This window comes from Chiloscyllium plagiosum, unplaced genomic scaffold, assembly GCF_037043375.1.
Source record: "Chiloscyllium plagiosum isolate Xiang-an unplaced genomic scaffold, Cpla_swu_hap1 HiC_scaffold_39, whole genome shotgun sequence".
NCBI classification, from domain to species: Eukaryota; Metazoa; Chordata; class Chondrichthyes; order Orectolobiformes; family Hemiscylliidae; genus Chiloscyllium; species Chiloscyllium plagiosum.
The window spans coordinates 99,710,525-99,727,321 of record NW_028270177.1 but is presented as its reverse complement, the minus strand read 5'-3'; positions in this window follow the sequence as shown (position 1 = coordinate 99,727,321).

Below are 16,797 nucleotides of genomic sequence, written 5' to 3'. Positions count from 1 at the left end.
CTATTTCAGTCGCCAAACGTTTCCTGGGTGTGCATGCAGTGACTTCGGAAATTTTAGGAAAAGTGAATAAGACCAAGTTGCAAGAATTAACGGAGAAGCTGGAATTGGAACTGACTGCTTCTGTGAGGAAAGGAGAGATAATTACAGCAGTAGCTCGTCAAGTAAACTTACTGGAGAAACCATCAGATTCAGAGATGGCAAGAATTCAGTTGCAAATGAACATCTTGAGTTAACGTCGAGAGGTAAGGAAAGGGCAGCCAAAATGAAACATTTGACTTTCGATAAAATGCAGAAGGGGTGGGGCGGGGGAGAGCGCAGCAGAACAGAGACTAAAAAGAAAGAATGACAACAGGGAGAGAGAAAGAAAGAGCTTTTGAATAGCAAAAATTGACACTTAAAAAGGAAAATCAGTGTAAACGGCTGGAGATAACGGCTGAGGATACGCTTCGTACGGATGAGAGTGAGGATGAGCAAGCCCCTGGTAGTCAAAAGCCTAATGAGAATTTGTTTGAGTATGTTCAAGCATTGCCTCAGTTTGATGAGAAGAATGTGATGCCCTTTTCATCTCATTTGAAAAGTTGGCTAAACAAATGCAGTGGCCAGAGGCAATGTGGGTTTTGTTGATGCAAACGAAATTGTTGGTAGGACTCGTGAGGTATTCATATCCCTGTCAGAGGAGGTATCTGGGGAGTATGAGGAGGTTAAAAAAAACACATTTTATCTGCTTAGGCAACCTTTCAGGAATCTAATGAGGGATCCTGGTCAAACCTACACTGAGTTTGTAAGGATCAAACAGACTAATTCGATAGTTGGATAAGAGCTTTAAAATTCAAGCAAATCTCTCATGCCCTTAGAGAGTTTAGTACTTGGATGAATTCAAAAAATCACTGCCTGAAGTAATGCAAACTCAGGTGGAAGAGCAGAGAGCGGAAGCAGCAAGGTTAGCTACTGAAATGGCTGATGATTATGAACTGGTCCACAAACTTGGTTTGGCTTCCAGAATCAGTTCTGGTCTCCTAGGGACAGAAATTGGAGCAAAGAGATATCCTCACGTGCTAATGGAAAGGTAGATCACAGCGTAGATCATAAGGATAATTTACCACAGTAATAAAGAAAACCTTGTCTGTGTGTTGGGCGGGGAGGGGGGGGGGCGGAGGGGGGAAACAAAGAAGTTAAAATACTATGGTGTTTTAATTGTAATAAACAAGGCCACGCAAAATCACAGTGTTGGTGGGCTGGGAGAAAACCAGATGCAGGATAACTAGACAAGCCTGGAAGTTGTGTTAGACTCGTAACAAGAACAGAAGGGAATGTAGGCAACTGCCTCAGAGTGTTCACAATGATAAATTGACGTGCCAAATCTGGATAATAAAACTTGCAGGAAAGGGTAAAGTTTATTCACATAGGCCAGGAGTAATTGGTAAGGAGGTTCCAATATTAGTTGGCAGAGGATCTTTTTCAGTCCGTAATGCTGAGGGGTGAGGCTTTATGTACTTTTGAGAGACTATTGCCAGAAAATATGCTGGTAACAGGAATTCATAGTGAGGCAAAAAGTGCTCAGCTATGTAAAGTGAGGCTAGAGAGTCCAGAAAAGAGCGGAGAATGTGTGGTAGGAGTACTGGACCGCTAACTCTCAGCTCCCGGAATACAATTTGTCCTTGCAAATAATATAGCTGATTCACTGGTAGGCAGGTACGCAGGTTTAGGCAGGATAAGGGCACAGATAAGGAAGCTGACGTAGAGTTATCCAAACGTTTCTTTATGATCGGATAAATGGAACAGAGAAGGAGCAAGTTGGAAAAATGAACGTATTTTTAGCTCTGCTAAGCTGATTGAATTACAGCAGAAAGATGAAGAGTTACAAAAGTTATATCAAAAAGTATTTAGCAAGAAAGAGAATGAATGTATTCCTGTGTGTTATTACTTAACAAATGATGTCTTAATGCGGATATGGAGATCAGCACACACTGAAGCATTTCAGACGTGGATAGAAATTCATCAAAATGTTTTGCCTGGTGGGTATAGAAAGGAGGTGCTGCGAGTGACGCATGAGCTACCACTTGGAGATCATTTCGGGGTGAGGACATTACAGGCTGAAATACAAAGATATTTTCACTGGTCTGGACTACACAATGATGTAGTTGAATATTGCCACACGTCTCAAACATGTCACACAGACAGTAATAAAACCTGCAACTTTAATACCTATTCCAGAACTTGAGGAACCTTTCCTAAGAGTCCTGATAGATTGCGTAGGTCCCCTACCTCAACAGAAAAGTGGGAATAAGTATTTATTAACAATAATGGATGTGTCGACTAGATTTCCCGAGGCAGAACCATTGTGCAGCATCACAGATAAAAGAGTTGTAGAAAAAAAAAACGTATTTTTTAACTAGATACGGACTACCAATAGAGATCCAGACAGATCAAACCTCACATCCGAACTATTCAAGCAGGTGATGGATAACTTGGGAATAAAGCAATTCAAATCTACTACGTAATATTCGGAATCACAGTGAGCATGAGCGAGATGGCATCCAACAGTGAAGACCATGTTGAGGGTTTATGGTCAGGATAATCCAGTTGCGATAAGGAAATTCCTCTTGAACTATTTGTGATCAGAGCCACACGGAATGAATCGACCAAATTCAGACTATTTGAATTAATTTGTGGGCATGAAGTAAAAGGACTATTACCATTGGTTAAGCATAAATTAATTAGTCAGAATTCAGAGACCACCCATTTAGACGATTTGTCAAATTTTAGGGAACGAGTAAATAGAGCTGGAGAGTTGGCTAGACAGCATTTAAAAGTATCGCAGCATACAATGAAAAAGGAAGTGGATCAGAAATCACAAATTCGCAATTTTGCAATTGGGAATAAGGTGTTGGTGTTACTTCCGGTAACAGTTGAGCCTTTAGAAGCAGGTTTTTAGTGTACCTTATCAAATTGGGAAGAAATTGAATGAAGAAGAAGATAGAGCACACGCTCCAAGGTGGCATATTCGAAGTGAGTTACAGTGATTGGAGCTCATGAATAGCCATTGTGGCAAAGCCAGATGTTACCCAGAGGACATGTGTGGACTATCACAAAGTAAACTTCATTACAAAGACTGATGCATATCCAATTCGGAAGATCTGTGTGGAAAAGATGGGAGAAGCTAATTACATTTCTATGTTGGACTACTCAGAGGCTACTGGCAAGGACCTCTGTCAGAGAGAGCAAATGCAATTTCGGCTTTCATAACGCCAATTGGGCTATATCAGTTCAAAGTTGTCGCATTTGGTATGTAAAACGATCCAGTCACATTTCAGAGATTGGTAATAAGTTCATTGCCGGATTATCCAACTATGTGGTGTACATCGATGACCTGGTGGTTTTTAGTCACTCATGAAAGGAACATTTACAGCATTTTGCGGACTTGTTTGATTGACTTCAGAAGGCAGGCTTTGTGGTAAACATAGCTAAAAGTGAATTTGAGAAAGCCTAAGTCACATTCCTGGGTCACGTTTTTGGACATGGACCAATGGCCCCATGAGATACAAAAAGAAAAGTAGTTTGGTAATGTTAAACACCGTCGACAAAAAGAAATATGTAATACTACGGTTCCTGGGATTGACTGGATTTTACTGAAAGTTTGTGCCAAATTTTAAGCAGTGTGGCTTCTCCACTCACCGAATTGTCAAGGGCAAGAACTCTCAGTGGACAGAGGACTGTCAAGAGGCATTTTACAGCCTAAAAACTCGGTTAACACTGCCCCCAGTATTAGCTACACGAGATTATACGAAGACTGTCAAGGTGGCTATCAATGCCAGTGATGTGGGTGTCGGTCTGGTGTTCCTGCAGGAGGAGGATGAGGGAATAGAAAGATCAATTGGGTATTTTTCTGGGCAGTCGAACGTTCATCAACGGAAATGTTCAATGATAGAGAAAAATACTTTAAACTTGGTGTCGGCATTACACCATAACTGTGTTTATATTACCAGCAATGCATCTGAGACAATTGCATACACTGATCACAACCCATTGACATTTGTGGAAAAAATTAAAGACAAAAATGCCAGACTGTTTAACTGGAGCTTGTTGTTGCAGCCATTCGATCTGACAATTGTGCGTGTGGCAGGTCGCGAAAACATGAAAACTGATGAGTTATTGAGACTCGAATGAAATATGGAGGTGTTCGGTTGTGGGTATATCGCGGCCTGAATTTGCATGGGTTTGTGCATGTTTGAATATTTACAATTAATATAGTGTATCTGTCAGTTTTGAGATTACTAATTGGGTTTGAAGGGTTAAAAATGCAGCCACCTTTTAGCATTGATGGTTCTTTTTTTAAGGGGGGGGGGGGAGAGACATGTCACAAAGCAAGTCCCTTTTTTGTCTAAAAGCTGTTCCTTAGCTCAAGGAGACTCTGCCCTTGTTTTTTTTCAGAGGCACAATAAAACGTGGCCAAGCTCCGATCAGTCTGGTTTGGTACAAAGATGAAAAGGATTTTCAGAGGCCTTTTGTTTATATGGAAACAGATGAGACTTCAGGCCAAAGTGGTCATGCTTTTTCAGTGAACAATATAATGAACGGTGGTGAGCTATTTTAGCTGAACACGCTGAGCTGAGCAGTTTTCAGCTGAGTCTTGAACTGGGAAGTTCAACTGGGAGTTGTGTGGAAACTCTCTGTCTTTTCTGACCTTCAACTTCAACCTGGAAGTTTGTGTTCCATTTATACTGTTTTTTATTGAGAGTTTGCTTATTGGGACAGTTGTGTATATTCGGAATACCATACTTTAGTCGAGCTGAATAGGTTGAATTCAGTCGTGATCCTTTATTCTGTTCTTTGTGTTGCATTGTGTAATTTTATGAATAAAGTTATTGTCTGTTTTAAAATCTAGTAGTCAACCTAGCTAAATTACTCCGGTTAATTTTCATTATACACTTACTGAAACAAGTTGCAAAGGTATGATCTGGGATGCTTGCTTAAAAGTGTTTTGAGTAGTCTAGCCTCGTTCATAACATCTCGGAGATGGAAGCTGCCTCCTTGGGATTTGGCACAAACCAATCACTTTCCCTCCTCATGGTCAGCAAACCACGTTCACAAAGCACGTGTGTACCATTAGCAATGGAGCCAGGAGGAACAACATGGAGAAGTCTGTCTGTGCAGTCTATGCCTCATTGGTTTGTCGTGTTGCAGCAACAATGGCATCCTCATATTTAGTGTAACAGTTTGGAGGGGCTGAATGGCTTCTTCTATTCATGTGTCAGTGTCTCGAGGAACTGAATGTTTTCCTCCTTACCCAAAGGCAGAGGTTCAAGGACTTCATTGGGCAACCCTTGATTTCTGCCTACCAGCACGTTGTGCTCACTGGACTCTATCTTCCTGAATTAAAGGAGACAAACAGAAGGCTGGAAGAACACAGCAAGCCACGCAGCATCATGAGCTGGGAAAGTCAACATTTCAGATATAACTGTTCTTCAGAACTGGGTTGGGGGGTAGGGGGAGCTGCAGATAAAGAGGGAAGGGAATGTGGTGGGGAGATCAGGGTGATGGTGAGTTACAGCTATGTGGACACAAGTGGTTGGTGCAACCTGGTTGAGCAATGGGAGGGATGAATCCGATTGGGAGCTGAAAGGTAGGGTTGTTAGGTGGAATGGAAGACCTCCCATTCACTTCCTATTTCAATTCTCTTTCCCAATCCCTTTCTGACATAATCATCCATGGCCTCCTCCATTGCCACAATTTGGAGGAACAAGATCACATCTGTCACCTGTGCAGCCTGCACCCCGGGGACTCAACATTGAATTCTCCAATTTCTAATAACCTCCCTTCCAAACCCAGACCCCCTACCCAAGCCCTCCTCTCCTTTCAATTACTCTGAGCAACCTTTTGTCCCCAGCCACCAACTGGATTCAGCCCTCCCATCAACAACTCGCTGATACCCTTTCACTGTGTTCACTTATCCCCACCTCACCACTCTGCCTCCTCCTCCCTCACCCGCCACTTTATCTATAGCCCCCATTACTCCCATCCACAGCCCTGACGAAGGGTTATATCCAAGGCGTTCACTTCTCAAAGTCTTGATGCTGCCTTGCTTATTCTGTTCTTCCAGCTTCCTGCGTATGTATTTTGGATTCCAACACCTGCTTTTATTTTAAATTGTCTTCTTGTGTAATAGGCAGGAGTGGGTGAATGCATTGTGCCTCTTGTTATCCAATAGACCTGATGGGCTGAATGACTTTCTTATATTACTGGGAAACCAGCTAGAGATGCTGAAGGGGTTCCTCTTCCCTTTCACCGTGGAAATGTTTAGTGGCCAGCAGTGCTTTTGATTAAGGTTACGTATACATTAGCAGCAGAAGTTTGAATGTTGTCCAGATTTGATACTTTCGTACCTACGGAGGCGACTCGTTGTACTGAACGTTGTATAATCTTCAAAGAACATCCCCACCCCTCATCGTATGACAGAGGGAAAGACATTGATGAAGCAGCTGAATATGTTTGTGCCAAAGAAGCTCCCCTGAAGATTGCCCACAGAGATATCCAGGGACTGGGAGGATTGATGTCCACCAGCCCCATTGTGTTCTGAATGATCCAACCAGTGGGGAGTTAACAGCTGATTCCCATCAAGTTTAATTTTGTTCAGTCTTCTTGACATCTTGCTCAATCAAATACTGCCATGATATCAGGGCCAGTCTCTTTACGCTGTGTTCATATGTTCTATCCATATAAATAGGCCAAGGTATATATGTGGGGAGTGTTTCCTTCTCTCGGGGAGTAGTGATGGTTGGGACCAGACAGTTAGGGGAGGCTACATCACTGAAACTTTCGGGGGGAGCGAGTGGGTTTCAATGGGTTTTGACCCGTCAGAGAGTCGAGGGCTACAAAGAATTGTGCATGAAAGAGAAATTGCGGCCGAGTGCAAATCAACCCTGACTTACTGAATGGGAGGGCAGGTCTGAGGGGCTATGTAACCTGGTTTTATTCCAGTATACCCCATAGTCCAGTCACTTTGTGGCCTCTTCCATTTCCTGTGTTACTGACTTCAAGTAGCTGAATAGATTGATCATGTTGCTGTGCAACTGGATACTGGTGCTGCATGATCTGGTTACAGTTTTATAGGCCCGAGGGACTTATTGGCCTCCTCCTGTAATTGTACATCAGGCTTCAGGGGCTAAAAAGCCTCATTCTGTTCTGCTGTAACTGAAATCTATATTAACGAAATCGACTGCCCTTGGAGAAAGTGAGCACGGCAGATGCTGGAGATCAGTGTCGAAAAGTGTGGCACTGGATAAACACTGCAGGTCAGGCAGCATCAGAGGAACAAGAGGATCGATGTTTTGGACGTTCATGATGAAGGGCTTATGTCCGAAACATAGATTCTTCTGCCCATCGAATACTGCCTGACCTGCTGTGCTTATCCAACACCACATGTTTCGAAGTCTACTGTCCCACCCAAGTTAATCTTCCTGGTCACATCATCCAATTACATTAAGAGAATTGTCAGACACAAACTTGCTCGCACAAAGCCACACTTACTATTCCTAATCAAAGCCTGTCTTTCTCAATGCATGTAAATCGGATCCCTCAGAACCATCTCAAGTAACTTACCTACCACGGATGTTCAACCTACTGGTCTATCGTTCCAAGGCTTTTTTTGTTCAGTTCTTCTTGAATAAGGGCACAACATTTGCTATCCATCAGTGTTCCGGGACATTACCTGTGGTTACTGATGATAAACATTATAAGCCAGGGTCCCCACAAATTCTTCTGGAGCCCCTTGAGGTGTTCTTGGATCCATCGGGTAAGGACCGTGAGATTTATCCACTTTCAAACATTCTAGTACGTCCAAAGTCTCCTCTACTATGATATGGATTGTCCCTAAGATATCACCACTGACTTCCTCAAGTTTTCATGTCAACATGTCTTTCTCCACGGTAAACATAGAGTAGAAATTTTCGTTGAGGACTTCACCCATCTCTTATGGTTCCACATATACTTGTCCACATTGGTCTACGAGGGGTCCTATTTTCTACCCAGTTATTGATTTTTCTTTTAATATATTTAAAGTACTTTTTTGGATTAATCCTAATCTTCTCAGCTAAGGCTCTTTCTTGCCCCCTTTGAACTCTACTGATTTCCTTCTTCAGTAAAATCCGTTATCTCTTATATACCTCCAGGGATTCCTTTGATCCCAGCTGCCTGGACCTGAGCCACGCCCCAATTTCGAACATGAACCTGTGGACCAGTTTTGTCCCTCTCCATAACTATTTGAAAATTAATAGAACTATGGTTACTGGTCCAAAAGTGCTCCCCCACTGTTAACCCAGTCACCTGGCCTGCCCTATTTCCTAAGAAGATTTCGAGTTTTGCCCCTTCCCGAGTAGGACACTCTGTATACTGCTTGAGGAAACTTTCCTGAAGCTTTTAGCAGATTCTATCTCATCAAATCCCTTAACGCTCTGGCCGTTCCAGTCTGTATTAGAAAAAATAAAATCCCCTATTATGTTAACTGTATTACTCCTGCAGGTCTCCCCTCTCTCACTGCATATTTGTGACTCACATTCCTGTTAACTATTTGGGCGCCTATAGCACATCCCCAAACACCACACCAACCCCTTCCTATTTCTTAATTCCACCCACAAAGCCTCACTGGCTGATCCATCAGTTATTTTATCTCTGATTACTTCTGTGGCACTCCCCTTTTCAGAAAAACAACTCCCCTCCCCTCCTTCCACCATCTCTGCCTTACCTAAAGCACCTGTACCCTGGCACATTAAGCTGTCAATCCTATCCATCACTTAGCCAAGTTTGTGTAATGGCTATAATATACCAGTCCAAACTACCTATCCACGCCCTGAGTTCATCGGCATTACCTGTAGGCCTTCTTGCATTGAAATAGATGCAATTTAATCCAAATGACATTTCCCTCTGTCGTTTTCCAGGCTAATCTTGCTATTTCTGATTAATGTATCTCCTTCCAGACACGCACTTGCCTCCCTGCTCTTGAGGATACTAGCCCCTGCCAATCTAGTTTAAACCCACCCTCGTAACACGAGCAAACCTGGCCGCCAAGATACTGGTGTCCCCTACAGTGCATGTCTCACGGTAATTTCCCTCTCAGGAGGCTACCACTGTCAAGGTTATATTTTTAAATATTTCTCCAAGCTCTCTGTAATCACGCTGCAGGACCTCGTCCCTATTTCTACGGGTATCATTTGTGCCAACGTGCATAATGATGTCTGGCTGCTCACCCTCCCCCTTCAGCATGTTCTGCAGCCAATTGGAGACATCCTGGACCCTAGCACCTGGGAGGTAACGCACCATCCTGGATTCCCGTTTGTGGCCACAGAATCTCCGATCTGTCCCTCTAACAATCGACCCTCCTATCTTTAGTATCCTGTTTACCTTTACCCGTTCCCGCTGTGCCCCAGAGCCAGTGGTAGTACCAAATAACTTGGCTACTGCTGCTGTCCCCTGAACGGACATCGCCCCCAACAATCCAAAATGGTCTACTTGTTATCGAGGGGAATGGTCACAGGGGATTTCTGCACTCTATGCCTTCTCCCTTTGCCATTCCTGGTGGTCGCACAGCTCCTCTCTGCCTGGAACATGACAGGAAGCAAGGAATGCCTGTTGGATTAAATTGTGTTTATTTAAATACAACAGGACTGAGATGTAAAGCAAACGAACTGAGGGCGATGAACATTGGACTGGAATATTACAGTCATTAAAGAAACATAACTAGGGGCGTGTCTTGCGTGTGGCCACGGCACTAAAGCACTTATCTATGAAATCCTAAGTATCTCAGATGACCCTGAGTGCATCCTAAATTAGATTACCTACAGAGTGTAAACAGGCGCTTGGCCCAACAAGTCCGCACCGGCGAGCAGCCCACCCAGACCCTCTACCCTACCCCAGGGGCAATTTAGCATGACCAATACACCTAACCTGCACATCTTTTAATTGTGGGAGGAAACCGCATCACCCAGCGGAATCCCATGCAGACACGGGCAGAATGTGCAAACTCCACACAGACAGTATTTGAACCCTGCTCCCTTGTGCTATGAGGTGGCACTGCAAACCACTGAGCCACTGTGCCGCCCAGCTCCAGCTCCCTAACACGGTCTGCCAGGAGCTGAAGCTGGGTACACAGTCCACACGTGAGCTCCCACATCCCACAAGAGGAACGTGCGACTGCCATCTCGACTGCTTTAACAATAAAGTTAAATGGACTGTATTTGAGTTTCCCTGTGCATTTTGCTGAGCTGGAGCAGTCCGAAGCCTCTCGTGTCAAAGCCTTACTGTTTACTCTGCTACAACGGCATGTCTCTCTACCACCTCCACATGCAGTTTTGGTCTGGGAAGGAAGGAGACACGATAGTGATGTAGTGCTTAGGCATTCAGCACTCCTTGACACCTGGCCACTGACTACCAGGTCCCCAGTGCAGTCTCTGCTTGGCCTTGGAGGGTGTCTTGCTGAGGTCTTTCTTCTGGCAGTGGTGACTGTGTCATTGCAAATCCTCACCCCGACAGGCAATCCGTGTTATCGCAGTCCTCTCGTACTTTCTGTCTATTAGTATCGCGTTTATGAATTCCTTTCATCCTTCGATTTCATTCCAAACTGTGTCTCACTTTATAACGCAATAGGTGATTTTCTTGTGAATACAGGGCTATTGGAAAAGAATTAGACATAGGGGCAACAATACGTCTATCCTCTCACTGAGTATGCTTTTCCTTCGATTAGGTTATATTTCTTTTGTTAATCCCCCATTCCACTTTCCTGCTATTTCCCGTAACACTTTTGTAAAAATCTGTCTGTACCAGCCTTGAAGATATTTAATGATCCATCCTCAACAGCCCTCCGAATTTTCGACAATTGTTTCCCTCTCACTGATGTGAGACTTGGTGGTCTTTAATCTGGTGATTTGCCCACTCTATCTTGCATAAACCTCCAATTCTTCCTCAGCTCCGGTGTCAATTTGCTCAAGTATCAAACGGTCACTCTCTCTGAATCCAGAAACTGTTTCTCCAGAGTCAAGATCGATTCGTAGAATGTATTTAACATATTCTCTGTCTCTGTGGACAGGCTGTCCACTCAGTCCCTGACACTCACATTCTTTCCCATGTTATCGTCTTTCCCTTAATACAACAAAAAAAAATGAATTTGGATTCTTGCTAATCTTACCCGCTAAAGTTTTATCACACCTCCTCCTGCTCTTCCACTGACTTTTTAAGTTTAGCCCTGCAATTTCTATATTATTTTAGGACCTTCATTTGCCTGGTCACTTGGAACCTGCTTTCAGCTTCTCGTTCCTTTTTCATCCTGTTCGGAATTTGTGTCGACATCTGAGGTTCTCTGGGCTTGTTTTCCTAATTTTATCTTCGGTGTAACATGCTGGGCCGACACTGTCTTCAATTCAATTTTAGTCAAATTATCCCTCAACCCCCGCCCACCTTGTTCTGCTACAGTTTCACCCAGAAGCAAATGCACTTTACCCAGATCCTGTCATTTTTTTTCATAAAATCTGTCTACCCAATCAAAAAAGCTTTTATGTTTCAAACATTTTTGGGGTCTTTTCCTCAGCAAAGTCAAAATGTGTGATATCACGGTCACTGGTCCTATAATGCTCTTCCACTTCTGCCTGGAACACCTGACTGGCTTTGTTCCCCACGTGAGTCCCAACGCTGCACTGCCCATTGTTGTATCTGCTCTAGGTTGATATAAGAAGCTCTCTGGAATAAATTTCAAAGCACCTGCCCTCCTCTTAAGAAGTTATCACTGTCCTAATGAATGTTTGGAATTGAAATGCGTGAAAATGATGATCCTAATATTGTTTTTACACATCTCAGTAACTTGGGTATATGCCTGCTCCCGTACTTTCCTTTATCTGGGGGTCTATAATATATCCCAAGCAGTGTTTCCGTCATGGCTTTGAGAATGAGCTTTAACCACCAAGCCTCATTAAAATACCTTTCAAGGTATTGCCCCTTCTTACACCAGTAACTGACTCCATAATTAATAAGGCAACACCACATCCTCTTTTACCCTCTCTCCTGTCCTGACTACAGTTCTGGTACCACCGAATATTGAGTTGTCAGCCACGACCTCCCTCAAACACATCTCTATAATGGCAAACATGTCACACTTCCACATGTCACATCGTTTCCTTGTCATATCTATCTGTCGGATAATATTAGCAGCATTAAAGTAAAGCACATCTAGCCTGGAATATATCACCTGGAATACTCTGTACCTCGGGGTTCTTCAGTCATTCATTGATCGTTATCAACCTGTCCAATTCATGAACCAAAACTGTAACTCTGAGAATGAATGAATATTTGCTGAATTGTAATTTCGTTTTTAGTGAAAGTGTTCATCAAATGCAGCTTTCCAGAACTGAACAGTCAGCTCGAAATACAACGGGTTTCTGCTGATTAATTGCCTGCTCAGTGCGCAGAGGGGACAGCCCTTAGTAATGGAGAACGTGAGGACTGCAGATCCTGGTGATCAGAGTCGAAAAGTGTGGCGCTTGCAAAGCACAGCCATTCAGGCAGCATCTGAGTAACAGCAGAGTCAAAGTTTTGGCATCTGCCCTTCATGAGAAAGGCATTAGTGCCTTCCCTTGTTTTCCATTCCATAATACATAGGATATTGGGAACCATACTTACTCAGGAAGGCAGCACTGTACTGAGCCCTGAAAAGTAAAGCAGCCAATCAGTTGGTTGGACAGGCAGGAAACAAGTTGAGATGAAATACAGACTGATTGAAGTACAAACATAAGGATAGATAAATCCCGTGGCCAGACTGGAAACACACTAGGTTACTACAGGAATAGAGGAAAGAGATTTTTGTGCTTTTGGAGATGGTATTTGCGTCTTCACTCTCCATTGGAGTTGCGTCGGTTGATTGGAGGTTGGCAAATGTTACTCCCATGTTCAGGCAAGGGAACTGGGATTATCATGAGAATGACAGACCAGTCAGTCTTACATCAGTATTGGGTAAAGTATTGGAGAGGATTCTGAAAAATCATAGCTGATTAGAAATAGTCAGCATGGCTTTGTGAGGGGCAGGTCATACCTCACAACTCATATTGGATTCTTGGAGGATGGGATTAAACACACTGAAGAAGGTAGAGCAGCGACTGCGGAGTTCATGAATTTTAACAAGGTGTTTGATAAGCTTCCCAGAGGTAGTTTCATGCAGAAAGTAAGGATACATGGCATACAGGATGACCTATCTGTCTGGATACATAATTAGCTAGCCCATAGAAGACAGAGGGTGGTGGTAAATGGGATGTATTCAGTGTGGAACTAGGTGAACAGTGGTGTTCCATAAGGATCGGTTCTGGGACCTCTGCTGTTTGTGATTTTGATCAATGACTTGGATGAAGAATTGGAAGGGTAGGTTAGTAAGTTGGATGATGTAACACCGGTTGGTTGAATTGTGAGGTTGTGTGGAGGGCTGTTGTAGTTTGCAGCAGGACATTGACATGATGCAGGACTTGGCTGCTAAGTGGCAGATGGTGTTCAATATGGAAAAGTGGGATGCGATTAATTTTGGAAGGCCGAATTTGAATGCAGAACAGGGTTAGAGGCAGGATTCTTACATTGTGGAGGAAAGGGGGATAATATGGACCATGGCATAGCTCACACAAAGTTTCTACCCTGGTTTATAAGGTTGTTAAGAAAGTGTTTGATGTGTTCATTCGCCGAGGGATTGAGTTTAAGAGCTGGAAGGTTATGCTCCAACAATATGAGACCACACCTGGTGAGACCACACTTAGAATATTGTGATCAATTCTGTTTGCCTCGTTATAGGAAAGATGTGGAAGCTTTGATGACCGTGCTGAGGAAATTTATCAAGATGCTGCCTGGACTGGAGGGCATGTCCTGAAAAGAAAATATGAGGGAGCGAGGGCGTTTTTCTCATTGTAACGAAGAAGAATGGAACGTGACTTGATAGCAGTGTACAAGATGATGAGACGCACAGATAGTGTGGATAGCCAGAGACATTCTCCCAGGGTGGAAATGGATATCTCGAGGGGTTATGATTTTAAGGTAATTGGAGGAAGGTTTAGGGGAGATGTCAGAGGTAGGTTCTTTACACAGAAAGTGGTGGGTGTGTGCAATGAACAGCCAGCAGTTGTAGTATAATCAGCTATATTAGGGATATTTAATTGGATAGGCACATAAATGATAGTATAATGAAAGGTATGTAGGTTAGTCTGATCTTAGAGAAGGATAAAAGGTAGACAGATCATCAAGAGCTGATGAGCCTGTACAGTGCTGCACTGTTCTGTTTCCAGTTTCACCCAGCTTGTGGATTCTCATCAATTGTTGAATGTATGAGAGAGTGATGTGTGTGAGATAAGGAAGCTTCGGAGGAGTGTAAGGCCAAAATCTCCAGTTATGGTGTGCATTGTCACAGTCACCTGAAAGCCAGTATAATGTGTGTGGTTACTTAGAGCAGACGAAATCCGCCAAGTTTAGTTATTAATGTGATTTTTGGATTGCTGTTTGGTGCTGGTTATTTCACATAAATTCTACTGTGTGATCCATGTAGTAATCTCTGACCATTCATAGAGATGTACAATTTTATTGTGATACTGGAGAATGTAAAGGTGACAGTTATTGGAAATGGCTTTAGAGATTTCTTTGAGAGACACAAGACAATGCAATAGATTGTCAATTTGTTAACGTCTTCACCCATGTCTGATCCGGGGTGCAGATATATGGAGTCTGGGAGGCAGTTCAGGTTGCATCACCACAGGTAACTTGTATGGTGTGATCCTGGCTCTCCATGTCAACACGTCTGCTCTCTGGGCCAGGCTCTGACTGAAGATGAATTTCAAAACCTCGTTGCTGGTCAGCCATTAGTATTTAACCTGGACAATATTTGTACCTACAATGAGACCAGTGATATTCTGTTAGCGGGTTCACCCCTGCCCAAGGAGGATTCCAAATTATTTGTTCTGAAGTAAAGTTTGACTGACTGCCATGAACCAGGTTCGAAGCCCAATGCACAGATTTTGGAACAGGCCACTGAGTCTCTCTGTATCACAGACAGCTGTGAGGTTGTACCCGGGGAAAGTTTCTGACTGTCTACTCTATCTATTCCTCTGATCATCTTATAAACCTCTATCAAGTCACCCCTCATCCTTCACCGTTCCAACGAGAAAAGGCCTAGCACTCTCAACTTATCCTCATACGACCTATTCTCCATTCCACGCAACATCCTGGTAAATCTTCTCTGCACCCTCTCCAAAGCTTCCACATCTTTCCTAAAGTGAGGCGACCAGAACTGCGCACAGTACTCCAAATGTGGCCTAAACAAAGTCCTGTACAGTTACAACATCACTTCACGACTGTTGAATTCAATCCCTCTGCTAATGAACGCTAATACACCATAGGCCTTCTTACAAGCTCTATCCACCTGAGTGGCAACTTTCAAAGATCTATGAACATCGACCCCAAGATCTCTCTGTTCCTCCACCTCACTAAAAACCCTACCATTAACCCTATATTCCGCATTCTTATTTGTCTTTCCAAAATGGACAACCTCACACTTGGCAGGGTTGAACTCCATCTGCCACTCCTCAGCCCAGCTCTGCATCATATCTAAGTCCCTTTGCAGCCGACAACAGCCCTCCTCACTATCCACAACTCCACCAATCTTCGTATCATCTGCACATTTACTGACCCACCCTTCGACTCCCTCATCCAAGTCATTAATAAAAATTACAAACAGCAGAGGACCCAGAACTGATCCCTGCGGAACTCCACTTGTAACTGGGCTCCAGGCTGAATATTTACCATCTACCACCACTCTCTGACTTCGACCGGTTAGCCAGTTTTCTATCCAATTGGCCAAATTTCCCTCTATCCCATGCCTCCTGACTTTCCACATAAGCCTACCATGGGGAACCTTATCAAATGCCTTACTAAAATCCATGTATACTACATCAACTGCTCTACCCTCATCCACATGCTTGGTCACCTCCTCAAAGAATTCAATAAGACTTGTAAGGCAAGACCTATCCTTCACAAATCCGTGCTGGCTGTCCCTAATCAAGCAGTGTCTTTCAAGATACTCATAAATCCTATCCCATCAGGCCCGGGGGTCTTGTCTATCCTCAAGTTGTTCAAAATGTCCAACACAACTTCCTTCATAACAAGTATCTCCTCTAGCTTACAAATCCGTTTCACATTCTCCTCTTCAACAATACGGTCCCTCTCGTTCGTACATACTGAAGAAAAGTACTCATTCAAGACCTCTCCTACCTCTTCCGACTCAATACACAGTCTCCCACTATTGTCCTTGATCGGACCTACCCTCGTTCTCGCCATTCTCATGTTTCTCACATACGCATAAAATGCCTTTGGGTTATCCTTGATCGTATTCGCCAAAGAGTTTTCATGCCCTCTCTTCGCTCTCCTAATCCCTTTCTTCAGGTCCCTTCTGGCTATTCTGTATCCCTCCACTGCTCTGTCTGAACCCTGTTTCCTCAACCTTATGTTAGCCTCCTTCTTCCTCTTTACAAGACATTCAACTTCCCTCGTCAACCAAGGTTCCCTCACACAACCATTTCTTTCCTGCCTGACAGGTACGTACATATCAAGGACACGTTGTATCTGTTCCTTGAAAAGGTTCCACATTTCCACGACATCCTTCCCTGACAGCCTATGCTCCCAACTTATGCTCCGCAGATCTTGTCTTACAGCATCGTAATTACCCTTCCCCCAATTATAAAACCTACCCTGTTGCACGCACCTATCTCTCTCCATAACCAGGGTGAAAGTCACAGA